This window comes from Triticum urartu, chromosome 4A (assembly GCF_056163025.1).
Source record: "Triticum urartu cultivar PI428250 chromosome 4A, HENAU_Tu73, whole genome shotgun sequence".
Lineage (NCBI taxonomy): Eukaryota > Viridiplantae > Streptophyta > Magnoliopsida > Poales > Poaceae > Triticum > Triticum urartu.
The window spans coordinates 243515417-243531563 of record NC_141876.1 but is presented as its reverse complement, the minus strand read 5'-3'; the positions used below and the strand labels follow the sequence as shown (position 1 = coordinate 243531563).

Sequence of the window (16147 nt, the reverse complement as noted above, 5' to 3'; positions counted from 1 at the left end):
CAATTTCAACATGCCGCTTATCCCCAAACGATGGCTATCGGATGTTAAAAAACAACTATGATAAAATTATTTATAGATCTGTATTTACAACCCATCTCACATCAAAATGATATAGGAAGATGTAAAAAACATCCTTTGGAAAATATTTTCTAGATTATTATGTTGTTTAATTATTATTAAAGAGTTTATAAAAATAAGAAAAATTGAATTAGTAAGTTGGATGGAAAATGTACACTGTAATTTCATGTCCAATAGTCTAACTTAGACGGCTCCATCAAATATATATGTAGTGCCCAAACAAATCATACACTGTAATTTGAAGTACAGATTAGACTGATGCATCAAATATAATGTACATCTAAAGTCTGAACTGTTCTCCTTTTAAGATATCCATGAACATTTAATAGACATTTTAGTTCATTGCCCACGACCAATTGGCAATCATGAACCCTAAGAAACAGGATCAAGGAGTCAATATTGAACATCAAAATCGACAGATGAAACAATTCGGTACATACATGTAGTTCTGGGGACCTGTACCTCTCCCTAGTGCACTGGAGCGTCACATGAAGCCACACAGCAGCCAACAAACCAGATTGATCTGTCAAAAGTAGATTCCAAACGAATCAGCATCACCTGTAAATCAAACAGGGGTTTCTTCCACGGAGTGTATATGTCACAGCACCGCAACAGTACACACTCCCCAATGTTTGTAGCAGAATCCCATCCATTCGTATTTTGCGGAGGCTAGTCGTCGATGGCATCCAGTGCATGGCCACGTCCACGGCAAGTCGTTCCGACGACCGCGCGACAGCAACATCCTTTTCTCCTTCCATCACTTATCTTGGGCACCATCATCGGTGGACGGTGAGAAGGACCAACACATTCACAGCCTAGCTGCAGAACTTGAGGTCATGGCCGAAAGAGCTTGCAGGGAACCGACAGAGCACACATATTATAGACCTGGGAACACAAAATCCATAACTTAGTTCTTATAGCATGTAAAATATGTTTGCTTGGTTGTAGCTTTGACCAAATCACCAGAAGAATGGCCATCAGATTGCAGCATGAGTGCAGATTAGCATTTATTTTAAGTGCCATTATGCTGGCCTTTGAAGGTATGGTTTGTTCGGATTTCAGTGTGAGAATTCGACAAATAAAACTATCTTAAATACCATTGTTATCCCTAAAAAATCTCAGTGTAATGAAAAACTATATAAGAAAATCTATGCATCTAGGAACATGCAGCGTCCCTTCTGAATAATCATTAGATCACTAAACTGTTAACAGAAGGATGCAAGTGCACAGAGAGGACATGATCAGCAATGGAAAAAAAGCAAATTTGCAGATAGTAAATAATCTTCTATAGTTAGACTATATACACTAAGAGAATCTGGAACAAAACGATTCGCAAAATGTACAAAAACATAACTCTACAGCCTCTAGTGCAGGCTATACAAAACTTAAAATCCCTATGTTCTCTTTGTGAAGATGCCTGTGCGTTGTAGTAGTCTGTGAAGGAAAAGAATATGTTCTGCACTCTGTCAGCTTCCGGCAGAAGTACGAGGAAGAGATGGGTGATGCGATGCAAAAGATGAGTTCAGAGAAGGGAAAGGAACAACTGACCCCGTCCTTTACCACATAAATACCTCTTTCACTGCCACCCATACAGTGGACTCCGCCCGAACAGGGCTCGGCGTAGTTGAACACCGACGCATGTTTTTAGCAGATCAGTGGCTGGGATGGCCGGGGGCTGTAGCCAGGGATTACAGAGGCTAAGTTTATCTGTCGACATACTATCAGTTACCAGTTTCCAATAGTGTGGAGGAAGCTGAAGGCCCGGGCAACCCTGTTTCGGCTGCATGCTCTTGCAAAAGTTTTCAGAGGACCCGTGGAGCTTGAGATGGATTGCAAAACAGTGACTGAATATCTAAACTCGGATGTGCCCACTCTTGCTCCCTGCTATGGAGTGATCCAAGATATAAAGGCGGCCCTGTCTTGCTTTCCTTCATTCAAAGTTGTATTTATAGGAAGGAGGAGTCTTGTTAGCTTTAACACCAAACTTGGGGAAGATCTAAAGGATTATGTCATTCAAATAGCAGGTGAGGAAAACACATCAATAATATATCCCAGAAACATATAGATGAACTGTAGCTCTATATAGAAACCATTGCTTTCCGACATACAAAATGGTACGTACAGAATGAGATGAGCAAGAAAGCTTGGTACAAATACACAAATGCAGTTTTTGAACTTACTGTAATAATGAACATACAGACTAATAATTAAGTAGGAGGATAGTTGTGTGGTTCGTTTTTGTTCTGAGGGCTAATGCTCATTTCTGAAGGAAAATAATCTCAGATTTCTAACTGAACTATAATCCCATGTAGGTATGGTTGCAGAACAAACAATATATTACACATCGATGTAATCCCTTCTTGTTCCTCACAGAACTAAATAAAAGAACACACAGGAGTAAAATTAGAATAACTGAATAAAAGAACACACAGGACTAATTTAAATTATGAATTGGGCTGAAACTTTTTCATGGTTGCCTAGCAAATGAAAATAGCATCTTATCATATATTGGGTATTCAACAGAATCAAATACATGGTCAGAGTGTTCCTGAGATTGATGGTTTTTGAACTCTGTTCCTTGACAACATGGCCTCTGCTTGCTTACTGATGGATCAGATAGACAATTTTCAATTATAGTTTCCTGAAACTGACATGTTTCTGTGAACATCTCAAACCTGGTGGATTTGCTGCCTAAGATATTTTCAACACGAATTGCTTTATTTTCTTTTATAAATTCAGGTTCAAAACTATCGCTTCTTAAGAGCATTTTCTGTGCTTGTTCACTGTCAAATTATTCAGTATATTGTCAACTAAAAATAGGATGAACAGGTGATTGCTACCTGTAGTCAGTTTTCCTTAAGAAAGAAGAAATGATATGGAATTTTGGTCTATTGAGCTTTCTTCTTAATGAAAATGAGGCATCTTTGAGAAAAAAAATAGCAGTAGCATTTATCATCTAGTAGGGATGAATGACACGGGTACCTTTAATATTCTTACTTGCGGAATTTCTATGCTGATTTCAGTACAATTTCAGACTTTAGAAAGTATGAACAAGACAAAACTTTAAATATTTAATGTCTATGACTTTTTTGTTTGATGAAACCAGTGGAAAATATATTCTATATAAGTGGGAATAGGTCTAGAAGGAGGCCCGTAAGAAACTATTTCAGCCAAGCAACCAACCAGACTATGACAGAATTAGAAGAGTCTAAGCAATCACACATGTAACTCCAGGAATCAGAAAGAATAGTTCATTCAGATTCCTTGCCCAATATCATTGAATAACTAATATAACAAGTAAATAATAAGCTCCTACATTCAGCAATATAAAGCTAGCATAGTTGGCACCCCAAATTGAAGAATCATTTTGCATCCTGGAAAGGATAATATCAGCAAGTGTTGTGAAGGTCAAATTACCAACCAACAGAACCATGATATGCATGACGTGACAATAGCATCGTTTAAGGGAAAATGCTCTACCAGGAGCTTGAGAGCATACATGCTGATGACCACATCGCTTCGACAGGTATCCATTGGAATCTCAGGTGCATCGTACAGCGTTGTATTATTGAGTTCCACCATGTGGTCAGCTATAAGCTTGCTGATGAAAACAACCTGGGAGTTTTGAAGTGCTGCTCTAGATTCCTCGCAAAGGTCAAACCAAGTTACCAAAAGGATCAAAGTAATTCAAGACATGTGAACTAAACCAAGAGGCGGCAGGGAAGAACATGTATGTGTGTACCTGCGGATGATCGTCAAGATTAGGTCGGACGAAGGGTGTCCTCACACAATACATGTTTGATGAGACACCGGCATCCTCATACATCTCTCTTGTTTAAGTTTTCTCTCCTTGTTCGTTGGTTTCTTTGCTAAAACAATATGACAGCAAGTCATCATCCAGAAATAAAATCACCATTGGTATTAATAAAGAGATTTTGAGAAAGTAAAAATACGTCAAATAGGAGAAGCTTACATGCCATCTTGAAATTCCTAGAAACCGAGTGACATCCGATGCATGACCAACATACACTGGAAACAATACAAACCTGCATGTTCTGTACACTCTCTGAGTTGAATCCTGAATTAAGTATGATAATGGGACAACTCAAGATATATCAACCTTCAAATCCATTACCCTGATCAGACGGCAGGGACGATCATAGGCGGTGGGAGTCAACCAAGCAGAGGATGTGTGCAGCGTTGGAGCAGGCAGAGGATGCGCGGCTCCTCGAGGAGGACCCGTTCTGGTCGTGGGGATGTGGATCCAGGAGGCAGAGCATGGCAGGGGTGGGGTGGCGGCGCTGGGAGGTGCAGTAGACGGGGAAGGCGAGGGTCAGCCGGATCCGTAGGTGCTGGCGACGAACGATGGCCGGGTCGGGCGCTCGGGGATCAAGATGGGAGGCGGGTAGGCGGTGGCGGCGCTCGGCGGAGGGGGTGGCCGGTGGCGCGCCGTGAGGAGGGGCGGGCAGGAGGCGGCGGCGCGTTGCAGGATTGCAGGCAGGTCGTGCTGCTGGATGGGCTATTTTTATTTTCTTTTCTCTCGCCCGTATACCGGTTCGGGAGGACCATGGGTTGAATACAAATAAGGAAACCGGGTAAATTAGCGGCCGGTGCGCGTTCGGCTAGAGCACGGTAGGCGGCGGCCCATGGCCCATAGCAAATTTTTTGGCCCATGTAATACGAAGCTGTGAAAACAAAATTAAACGGACGAAATTTAGTACCACCTTACGTATATATTTTAAATGCGAACTGAAAGCGTAAATTCACGGGAGAAAGCGTATTGTAACAGTGAACCCACGGAGTCAATCCGTGCTTTATTATTAGGGAAAGATATATATGCATAACGTGTACAATACGTAGTATCGTAAAATACCAGCAAACAAAAAAGAATTAAATGGAAAACACAAAATTAATGGAAAAATAAAAAATAAAACCAAACCCCCCCCCAAACATTTAGTACCGGTTGGTGTTACCAACCGGTACTAATGATCTACCCGCACCCGGCTCCTGGCTCGTGCCACGTGGTGGCACTTTAGCGCCGGTTCGTGTTGAACCGGTACTAAAGTGGGGGGGGGGCCTTTAGTCCCCACTCTTTAGTGCCGGTTGTAGAACCGGCACTAAAGGCCCTTATGAACCGGCGCTAAAGCCCGGTTCTGCACTAGTGTCAGTTGATTCCCAATTAACAGAAGCATTCCCCGGTGTAACATGCCCTAGTCCGCCTATTACGTCGGGGAAGCAGCGCCTCGGTGTTTATCTTAGGAGTGTGTGGGGCCTAGAGCTACTGGTGCCCGATCTGGAGGTCAGCCGGCATTAAAGGCATGGCCCGGGGGTGCTGCCAAGCACGGCTGTGGTGTGAGGTCGAGGGGAGGGCGGGGCGGCGGAGGCAGGGGTCTGGGCTGGTGGTCGCTGGCGGTTCGAGAAAGATCGTCAACAGTGACTGGCGGGAGGTAGACGAAGGCCATCTGCCAGTTCCTTATAGATTGGACGGTTCATTAAAAAAATAGACTGGCCTATTTATTTTCAGTCGACTGTTATCTTGATAGGACCACATGTGGTGGTGTGCTGGAGGAGTACCTGCATTTCTTATGCTCATATATTACAAAATCATACGGAGTAGAATCTAATTTTGTTGTCCATGCAATGTTGTAGAGCTATCATATGTCTCCTGTCATCTATTTTTCAGCCATCTATTATCTGCTATTTTTATAGTGCACTAGTTCTGCACACACTTCACCCATACTCTCACTATTGTGTTTTTATGCAAGGGTATTTTAGAGTCTGCCTCGAGAGAAGCAGAAAAGGAAAGAGATAAGTTGCTCCAGCTTTCTACGCAGGTAAGCATGGCACGTTACAACGCTATAAAGGGTGCAATGTCAGCAGATGGAGACAGTAAACGAAGCTTTTGAGTTGATGACCTCGCTCGCAATGAACCACCATCCTAGGTGCTTACTTTAACTTCATGGTGTTATATGTGGTTGCATAATCCATATGGTGTCTAGCTTGTATTCAAAAGGCCGAAGTCAGATAAGGAAAGATATTTTTTACATGAACCACCATCCCGTGAGCACCACAAGACAAATAGCTAGTCAGGGCACTGGCCGACCCAGTGACAAGCCCAGCAAAGGCAGGTATCACCTGGAAGCCAACTAAAAAGCAGCGATCGTGGCAAAGCAGCCCGCCTCCCACCAGGCTCTCAGGTCCTAGATGATCATGCTCAGCACTCCAGCCGGATGCCTAGCTTGTATTGCTTCCAATTAGGTTAAATTGCATCTACTTAGCTTACACATTATACCTTTGACTATGACATGCCTTTCTGTTTTTGGTACATACTAGTACATCTATGTATTAACCATGTTCTTACATCAAACTAATGTTCTTGTGTATCCCTCATCAATCACTTATGATGAGGCAGTCAGGCAAGTGGACTACTCCTCGTTTAAAGAATGCAGCGTCAGCCTCCCGACATGATTCTCAAGAAATAGCAAGGCTAGATGAAGATAGTGAACGTAGCTCTGTAGTTGATTACCGCATTTCCCCTACACTAGCATCGCAGGTGCTTGCTCTAACTTGGCAGCGTGATATGTGGTTGCATGTTGCATATGGTGTCTAGATTGTAATTCTTCCAATCTGGTTAAACTGCATGTGCTATTCTGCTTAGCTTATACATTATACATGTTAATGTGACATGCCTTCCTGTATTTAGTACATAGTACATTTGTCTATTAAGCATGTCCTTACATAAAACTATTGTTTTTTTGTATCCCGCATCAATCAATATGATGAGACACCTTTAGTATATGCGGCGCTATATTAGTTGCATCTTTCATATGATTTATAGCATGCACTGCTTCTAATTTGTTGAAATTCCATTTATGATGGAACGCTTTCAACTTGGCAGAGTCATATTGGTTGCATCTTTCATGTGGTGTCTAGCTTGCATTGCTTCTTATTTGTTGGAATGGTTTCTGTTTATTTTACACAAATAATGGTGAACATGCCATGTCGTCCTATTTTTTGTACATATTCCATCCTGGTATCATGTGTTTGCCTTACATCAAAGTAGTGATTGTCAGTATCATGCATGAATGAGTTCGGAAGAGAGAATTTTATTGATTTTTCTTGTTGGTTTTACTTGACAATTCAAAATCAATAAAGCGGAAGGAAGTTAACAAGGTAGCATATAAAGGTGCTCCTTCTAAACAGAGGGCCTCTACAGTTTCTAGTCCTCCATCCCCCCAAGATGATTTCCAAGACAACACATGCATAGACACTCAACGTAGCTGAGTTTATGATGAGCACGTCTCCTCTAGTGCACCACCACCGGTGCTCCCTCTAACTTGGCACTGTTATATGTGGTTGCATGTTATGTGTGATGTCTAGCTTATATTGCTTCTAATTTTGTTGAATCCATCTGCTTACTTTACACATTATACTTGAATAAGACACGTGTTCCTGTTTGTAGAACATACAATATCTGTCTATCACACCATGTTCTTATATCAAATTACTACTATTGTGTAACCTGCAACAATCACTTATCATAAGACACGTTTGACTTCGGAGTGTGATATAGGTTACATCTCGCATTCTTTTCTAGCTTGTACTACTAATTTGTTGAAATGGCACTTATGATGAGACAGTTTTAACTTGGTAGAGTGATATCGTTGCATCTTTCATATGGTGTCTAACTTTCATTGCTTCTAATTTGTTGAAATGCCTTCTCCTTAGTTTACACATCATAAGCTGTGAATATGCAATGACACTAATGACGAGAGACCTCTAACTTGGTAGTGTGATGTTGTTTTCATATTGCATATGATTTATTTCTTGTATTGCTTCACATCTATTTAAACGCCATTTATGATGAGACATTGTTAACTTGGCAGAGTGATATTTTTAGTATCTTTCATATGGTGTCTACCTTCCATTGCATTGCTTCTAATTTAGTGAAATGTCTTCTGCTTAGTTTATACTTCATAGTTCTGGTTATCTCTTCCATCCTGTTTTTCGTACATATTACATCCTCCTATCATGTGGTTCTCTAACATCAAAGTTCAGTTTGTCTGTATCACGCATCAATTTGTTCTGAAGAACTAAATTGTTATTCGTTTTTCTTGTCGGCTTGACTTAACATGGCACAGAGAAAGAGGAAGAAACAAAAAATGGTAGGGAATGGGAACCAGAAGAATCCTGCAGATTCTGCTGGTATTGATGGTGCAATAGAAGGTCAAAGTCTAGCGGAAAATTCGACAAATAGGGTATCCCATGCTACACGAGCTGCAGAAAAAGCTAAACAGAAACAAATAGCTGCAACCAAACAAGCAGGGACGGCCCTAGTTCTTGCAACACCTTCCACGGTACTACCTGCTGCACGAGTTACTCATGCTCAACTGAGCTAGCAGCATGTTCCCAAGCTCCCTTGCCACCTGACACTACTTCCTAAGCACTCTTGACACAAGACGAGTTGGCAAGATCAGATGAACCTTGTGAGCTTCAACAGCAAGAAGGTAGTTGCTGGGGTCAAGTTACAGTTGCATGCTTCTTTATATGTAGTCTCACAGTTTGATGTACGCTAACACTTCCCTATGTTCATTGTTGGACTAGCACCTAGGCCCAAGAGGAAACAAACATCAGGGATAATGCTCGATAGGTTAACTAAATCTAGAGGAGGAAGAATGGAGATCCACTTTGAGGCAGGTTTAAAAAGGCCACGCGATGCTACAGAGTCAGCCAAGTTAGTATTGGAGGCAGCGGTTGCCGTTAGGTGTCATGTACGTATCCTCCCAACATGGATTCAGTACATGAATGAAAAAGACGAAACCTAGTTCAACACCTTCCTCGACCATTTATCTGTAAGTATGGTTATGTATGGAAACTAGTAATATCGTCTTGCTCTGACCCATACTTTTTAGTTTGCTGACAATGAGACTCCCATAAGTTTCAACAGATGAGGTTCAAGTTGGATAGACAAGATGATGCAACCAGACAAGCTTGCACACATGTTTTCAAGTCTGCTCTATGACAGTATCGGTATAACTTGAGGAAAACTCACTTTGAAGGAAAGGCTAATAATGAACTTTCCCAAACATCTCCAATGGAAAATATATCGGATGAAGACTTGAGGGGCCTCGTTAAACACTGGTCTCATCTGAAGTATCAGGTACATTATATATATGTGATCAGATCACATGTTAAAGTCCTATTTACGCATGTGCCACACAAATCTATCTTCTTGTAGGTGAACTGTTCAAAAAACAAGGCCAACCATACGAAAGTGAAATTCCTATAGACGACAGGATATTGTAGCTATATTGCACATTGCGATGCTCTTGTAATTAGCTGCTATTTCACTCTTTTCGTTGTACCATATTATCATATCTATACTGACTTGTTCCAAATGCAGAGGAAAGCTCGCAAGGACCAAAAAGTACCTGAACCAAATGTTGTGGAAATCTTCAAGGACTGTGACACCAGCAAGAAGAAGGGCATGACTACACCAATCAAAGCCGCTCTTGTAAGTCCTTGATCCTTATGCCTTTTAACTACTACTTACTCTTACTTGTGCCTTGAACTGCATGGTTTGTAGCCAATGTCTATTACTCTTTTCAATTTTATACACAACTGTCTTAGTGTATCATTGCACCTTACATGGTTTAAAAGAGAGGAGTGATGTTCCTTTGATCTTGACCTGTAATCTAGTTCCGTGCTGAACTTGCCCACACAATGTTACAATTGCCTGTTTGTCTGTTCTTAGTTGTTTTGTGATATGAATGATGTCATACTATGCATACCGTATTATAAACTTCATCTCTTTATCCTTAGCCCTCAATACAATGTGAAGAAATAGACAATACATTAGCGATGGTACATGGTCATATGTTTGGAACCTGGTTTTATTATGTACTTTGCAATAAAATACAACTAATATTTTACATGGGTTCACCAGAATAAGTTCTATATATAGACCAAAGCTATTTTGTTTGGTTTTGCTGCCTCCTTAATATCTTATGTTCTGGTACTACTAATGTAAAAACTCAACTTTTCAGCGAGCTATGGAAAAAATGGTGGAACCGCCACCTTCTGAAGGGGCGAGGCAACTATAACTGCAATGTCAGCTCTTGCTGCAGTGGGTCAGTACATGTCCACTAACAGTGCCAAAAGCATGTTCCTGCGTAATACTTGGTTGGTGTTAAGCCAATCTCGTACAAATTGCCTCATGATCAAGACATGCAAGCTCAAAATAATGTTGTATCTGCGCTCCAGACACAAGTCCATTCCCTAATAGAGACCCTTTGTGAAACAAGGAGAGACATTGTTCGATGTTGTCAAGATATGGATGGTTTTGAAACTCGACTATTAGACATTTGCTATGTTGTTCAAGAGCCTAGGAGAACTGAAGGCGAAGGTTACGGTGCTCCATCGGACAATACAACATGAAAACGTAACAGTCAGGTCAAATGAACTGAGCTTCTGAACTTTTGGTGGTGCATTTATCTGCTAGTTTGTTAACTTTTATTCCAACCTTCCTTTTGTTTTATAGATGTAATTTGTTTTGGTGTGATACAAAATTTGTTCTTAACGTGCAGCCACCGGCTGAAGAAAACAACAAGACATTTTTGTATAGTGTAGGGGGTTCCCTATATTTGCACTGGTGGCGAACTTTGATACCCAGTGGATGTAATATGTGCAATAGCCGTGATAGCCTAGCGTAAGTTGCTTGCTTATTTATTTCCTTATTGTCTTGTTTATTTGTTTTCTTGTAGTCAGTGCAGTTATTTTTCCGCGGTTTACTAGTGGCCGCAATAACCTAATTTTTTAAACTAGGCCACATTAACCATGGGCTACATATTTACTATAGTTAACATGGGCGTCCTACGGGTCGTAGAAACAATGGGCCTTCTACGAGGCGTAGAAACAATGGGCCTTATACGGGCCGTAGACACAATGGGCCTTCTATGGGCCGTATCATCAATGGGCCTTCTACAGGCCGTATGATCGGTTGGCGAAACATGGGCCAATAACAGACCGCATTATGGCCGTGAATGGGCTAGGGTTGAAATCGTCCGTTCTTAGGCCGACCATAACGGGTCATCGTTAATTGGTCGTATTTGATGACACTATGAAAACGACCCAACGTATTAACGGGCCACAAACGGGCTGACTATAACCACGAGCTGAATTTGGCCCACAAGCAGAAAATGACAATAACGGGCCAAAAGTAAACGAATGCTAGAAATGAGCCCAAGAATAAATGGGCCCTGAGAAGGCCAAAAGATAACATGGGCTGGAAACGGCCCAACTGAATAATGGGCCGTTAATGGGTATAAAGTGATACACTATTCATTACGGGCCAGTTTTACCATGAGCCGTTAATGGGCCGAGGGTTACTAAGGGCCTCATATGGGCCGAAAGACGTCATGGACCATACATGGGCTGGAAGATAAAACAATCTGGAATTATATTGGACGGCCCAGATGACGCTACTAGGCCTAATTCGGATAGGTCGTAAACGGGCCCTGGGTTACCGGGATGTAAATGAGCTATATGCGAACAGGCCATTAACAGGCTTGCCGTGGGCAGGCCCGCCACCTTTTGACCAAGTCAAATGGGCCGGCCTTTTCACATGAATGGTCCTCTGTTGGGCCGTGCCACGTGTCGACGTATCATAGGCGCTTTGGGTCCAATGAGTGGATGACATCTGTCCCAACGGTGAGCTGACACGTGTTTCCTCCAGCCAATGATGATTTTACACGTGGAAAATCCCCATTGGACGGGGCTGTTAACGGGTTATCGGATCCAAAAGTGGACCCGACAGCTTAACGGCGTTCCATTACGGTTGATGCCACATGTCGGTCACCCTTGACGAAAGCACTTCTGTGACGCGCGATTTATCGTCATGGAAGTGAACACTTCCGTGATGATAATTTTGGTAATGTCATGGAACACTTCTACGACAGCACATGTATGACTATCTTGATTCTGTCATAAATTTGTCATGGATGTACATGCATGACAGAAAACGTGACCTACTGTGACAAACACGTATCATCACAGAAGTGTATTTTTTTTGTAGTGCTCTCTCGTGGTCCCCAAGGTCTTGACGCTTCAACAACACCAGGAAGAAGACTAACATTGCCACATCTTCCACACCAAAGACAGTACCAACGGGTGTACCGTGAAGGTCATCATCGACGAAGGAAGTTGCCACAAATTGGCAAGTGAAGAGCTATGTCCCAAGCTACAATTGGTCAAGAATAAGCATCCTCGCCCCTACAAGGTCCAATGGCTTAGCCACTCTGGCACCATTGAAGTGGAGCACACCGTGCAAGTTTCCTTCAAGATCAGTGCCTACGAGGATACCTTGGAGTGTGATGTGGTTCCCATGTCCGTGTGCCATCTCCTCTTGGGGAGACCTTGGCAATACGACTACGGCATCACCCATAATGGAAGAACCAACCACTATAGCTTCAAGATGAAAGGAAAGGAGTATGCGCTACGACCTATGTCACCAAGTCAAGTGATCGCCAACAAGCAAGCATCCTCCCATCATGGAGAGACTAGTGAGAGAGTGAACCACCACAAACAGAGTGAGCGACACAAGCTCAAAATGAGTGACTCTTCATCGAGGGAGAAAAACTTAGTCCTCCTAGCCACCAAAAGAGAGATGAGAGAAGTGTGTGAGAACCCATCGAGTGTCATACACTATGTCCTAGTGTGCAAAGATGAAGTGGCAAGGACTAACCCATCTAATCCTCTTCCTCTAGTGTTCTCTAACTTGATGTAGGAATTCGCGGATGTCTTCCCAGATGAGCTACCTCTGGGTCTTACTGCTCTACATGGCATTGAACACTGGATCAACCTCGTCACCCATACGCACCTCTTCCTAACAAGGCTCCATACCGCGTCAACCCCGAAGAAACCAAGGAAATACAAAGGCAAGTCCAACATCTCATAGACCATGGACATGTGCATGAAAGTCTGAATCCATGTGTCGTACCGGTCATTCTTTTGCCAAAAAGAGATGGTAGTTTTCGCATGTGTTCCGATTGTAGACCCATCAATGCTATCACCGTTCGTTATAGGCATCCCATTCCACGCCTTGATGATATGCCAATGAGCATAGCGGTGCCACCATTTTCTCAAAAATTGATCTTAAAACCCTAGGCCCCTCCGGTGTGTATATAATTCGAAGGATTTAGTCCGTGGAGGCTATCAAAATTCTCATAGGCTAGACAACTGTAACAGCATGGATTTTGGCCCTTCTATTTTTTCTTTTTGATTTATTGGTTTTTGCTCTGTTTTTCTTTTTGGAGTGGTTCTGTGGCCTTATCACCTGGGAAATCATCTTCATTTCCTCTCCCAAGTGGCTCATCATCCTAAAAACCTTGCCAAGATCATGTCACTTCACTGCTTGACCAAACCCTAAAATCTTTTTCTAGGAAATATTCCTTTTTCTATTAAAGGAATAATCCTATCTGCCCTAGGTTGTGAAGCAACCCATATTTCTGTCCATCCAAAAAACCCCAAATAATTATTATAAATTGTTTGGGTCACATCTTACTCAAATATGACAAAATATTTCATTCGCCATATTTCTCATCATGCTCAATAAATTCATTTCCTATTCTGTCCTAAATGGCACATTGTGAAGCAAGTGCTATTTATCTATGCCCATTTGCCCCAAAACTTTTTGGTCATGATATATCATCCAAATAATTGACCTGTGCCCAAATTCCACTTTATTTGCCTAGCCAAACTTCCTCGGTGATTTTTCAATGTTCCTGTCTGAGGGAAGCCTTTGTGAAGGAAGTGCTAGCTAGGTTTATCCCAATGAGTTGAAATTTTTCATTCCACTTCTTGTGCTCATATTACCTCACTCCTACAAGTTTCAGCTACATACCTTGATCTATGTGAGCACAACATCAAATCTTTGATTCTGTCAATATTTTCAGGTTGTGAAGCAAGTATATTTTATATTGCTTCATTTTGCCCGAAACTTTACCAGAGCATTCTCCTACCCAAATAACTTCTCTCCACCAAATTTGGGATCAATTCTTAAAGCCAATATTTCTCTAGAATTTTTGCATGTTTCTGGTCAGCAAGGATGTTTGTGAAGCAAGTACCATTTTGGTGAATCCAATTGGTATTAAAATTTTACAGCATCTTTATATGATCAAATCACTGAGCCTTGCCAAATTTCAGCCCATGTGGAATCACCATGTGAGTGCACCTTCCTGATCAAGTTTCTGGACCATTTTGGTCAGTTGCAAAGCAACTACATTAAATCTTGATCCAAATCTTCTCAAAGTTACCAGGATGAAAGTCCTTCTTACCCTAAGCCTCACAGACAAACTCTCTGGCTCCAATCCCTTTCCTGTTGCTCAGCAGTTCTCACTCAAGTTTACTGCAGTAAACTTCAGAGGGTGCTTACTATTTAACCAGAGCAGTTTTAATCGATCTACCACCGTAGTTGAGGCCTACCCTGGATGAACTACGCACTAGACAACATGGTCAAGCCCCTCTCCCCCACTACATGCCAGTGCGTGTGGTGACCACGTTAATGGCAAGCCTATGAACGCGCTCTACTGCCGTTGGCCGCGCCCAGGATGGATTCTTGTTCGGGCCCCTCCTATGCTCGGCATCTCAGCGAGCATCGGCATGTCCCCTAGCTTCCTCTTGTCGTCGCCGTTCTCCTGGACCCCTCTCCCCCTCCGTCCGCTTCCTCACCAATGCAAGCCGTCGCGCGTCCATGGGCGAACAGTGGCGGGTTGGCTCTGTTCATTGCCCTCGTCATCTTTCCTATGCTCCCTTGGCCGCCTCTGCCCCGTGAGAGCCTCCACTGTGCCTCCCTCGTCGCCTGCCTCTGAGCTCATGCACGTGGGCACATGTCGGCGGCGCCGGCCACGCGTCCGTGGCGACGCCAGCTCGGCCTCCTCGCCCTGCGGCTATATAAGGCCACCCCGAGACCTCCCGAGCACTCCATCACCTCCCCCTCACTCCCAGAAGCCTCCCCGACCTATCTGTTCGACTCTAGAGTCCCTCATTGGCTCGGTTGGCCGCCATGGCCGCCACGGCCATGCTCCACGATTGGCTCAAGCCGATCCCTCCCCTTCCTTTCTTCCACCACCAGTAGAACCCCTCCACCCCGGTGAACCCCTCCCCTCTCTCCTTTTGTAGCCGGAGCAACCAGATCACCATGCCCCAACTCTGGCCGAAGACTCCTCCGCCATGGACCGAGCTGCGGCCCAGTATCGGATGCGCCTCGTCTTCCCGATCTCGCCGGTGTGCTGGGCCTCGCCGGAGACGTCCTAGGTCGCCAGAACGGGCGCCGGTAGCCGCGGTCGTCCTCTTCCTTCGCGGGCGAGCGGGAGGTAGGAGAAGGAGACGAGGTCAGGCGGGCCCCCTCCTTTCCCCGACCCCACCCGGCAGCCTCTCCCGCGTTGACCCCGCACTATCCACATGGATAAGTGGCGGGCCTCGCATGTAAGTCCCCGTGTTGACCCGAACTACTGAGGTGGATAAGTGAAAGTGTATTCTCACGAATACGTTTTCCTCCACCGAAAGCACATTCTATTTCTTCATATCTTTTTACTCACAACTCCAAATGAGGTGATTCCAGAGCCCACTTCTTCGTTTCGTCGAGCCTGTTCGGTTGGTATAATTTTCATTATGTTTCAACATTTTGAACATGACCATTTTGCCCTTGCCGTTAATCAGCCCCCTCCGAGAGAGAATGATTTCCGGTGAATCTTTCCGCGAGCTTCTCGCACTTCTTCCTGGTGATTTCTTCCACCCCAGGTAAGACACACACTCCATTTGCGTGATTGCAATGCAGTGACATGGTTTATTCATTTGAACTTGTTTAAAATATTGCAGTAGCTATGTATGATTTGTTCATGGCATTTCTCAGAGTATTGCTTTGGTGTTGATGTTGCCATGATATTGCTTGGAGGTCTAGCACTTATATTTTGATGATTATATGGATGACATGTTGTCTTTGGATTCTTATTGGCTATTATGATTATGTTCATGATGGTATTATGCTTTGGAGTATTACTTTGGATGACAT

General features: G+C 43.3%; 1 long non-coding RNA gene across 11 annotated transcripts; it reads right to left on the bottom strand.

Moving 5' to 3' along the window:
- Positions 1–240: 240 nt before the first annotated feature.
- On the bottom strand, positions 241–4627 carry LOC125551368 (uncharacterized). Of its 11 annotated transcripts, none has more exons than XR_015600848.1 (5): positions 4214–4627; positions 4052–4133; positions 3821–3947; positions 541–3715; positions 241–450 (listed from the first exon to the last, which is right to left on the bottom strand). It is a non-coding gene; the product is annotated as an uncharacterized LOC125551368 (long non-coding RNA). The 11 variants fall into 11 exon arrangements; XR_015600853.1 differs by having other exon boundaries at positions 241–963; positions 1627–3715; XR_015600855.1 differs by having other exon boundaries at positions 241–963; positions 1650–3715.
- Between the last annotated feature and the right edge of the window lie 11520 nt (positions 4628–16147).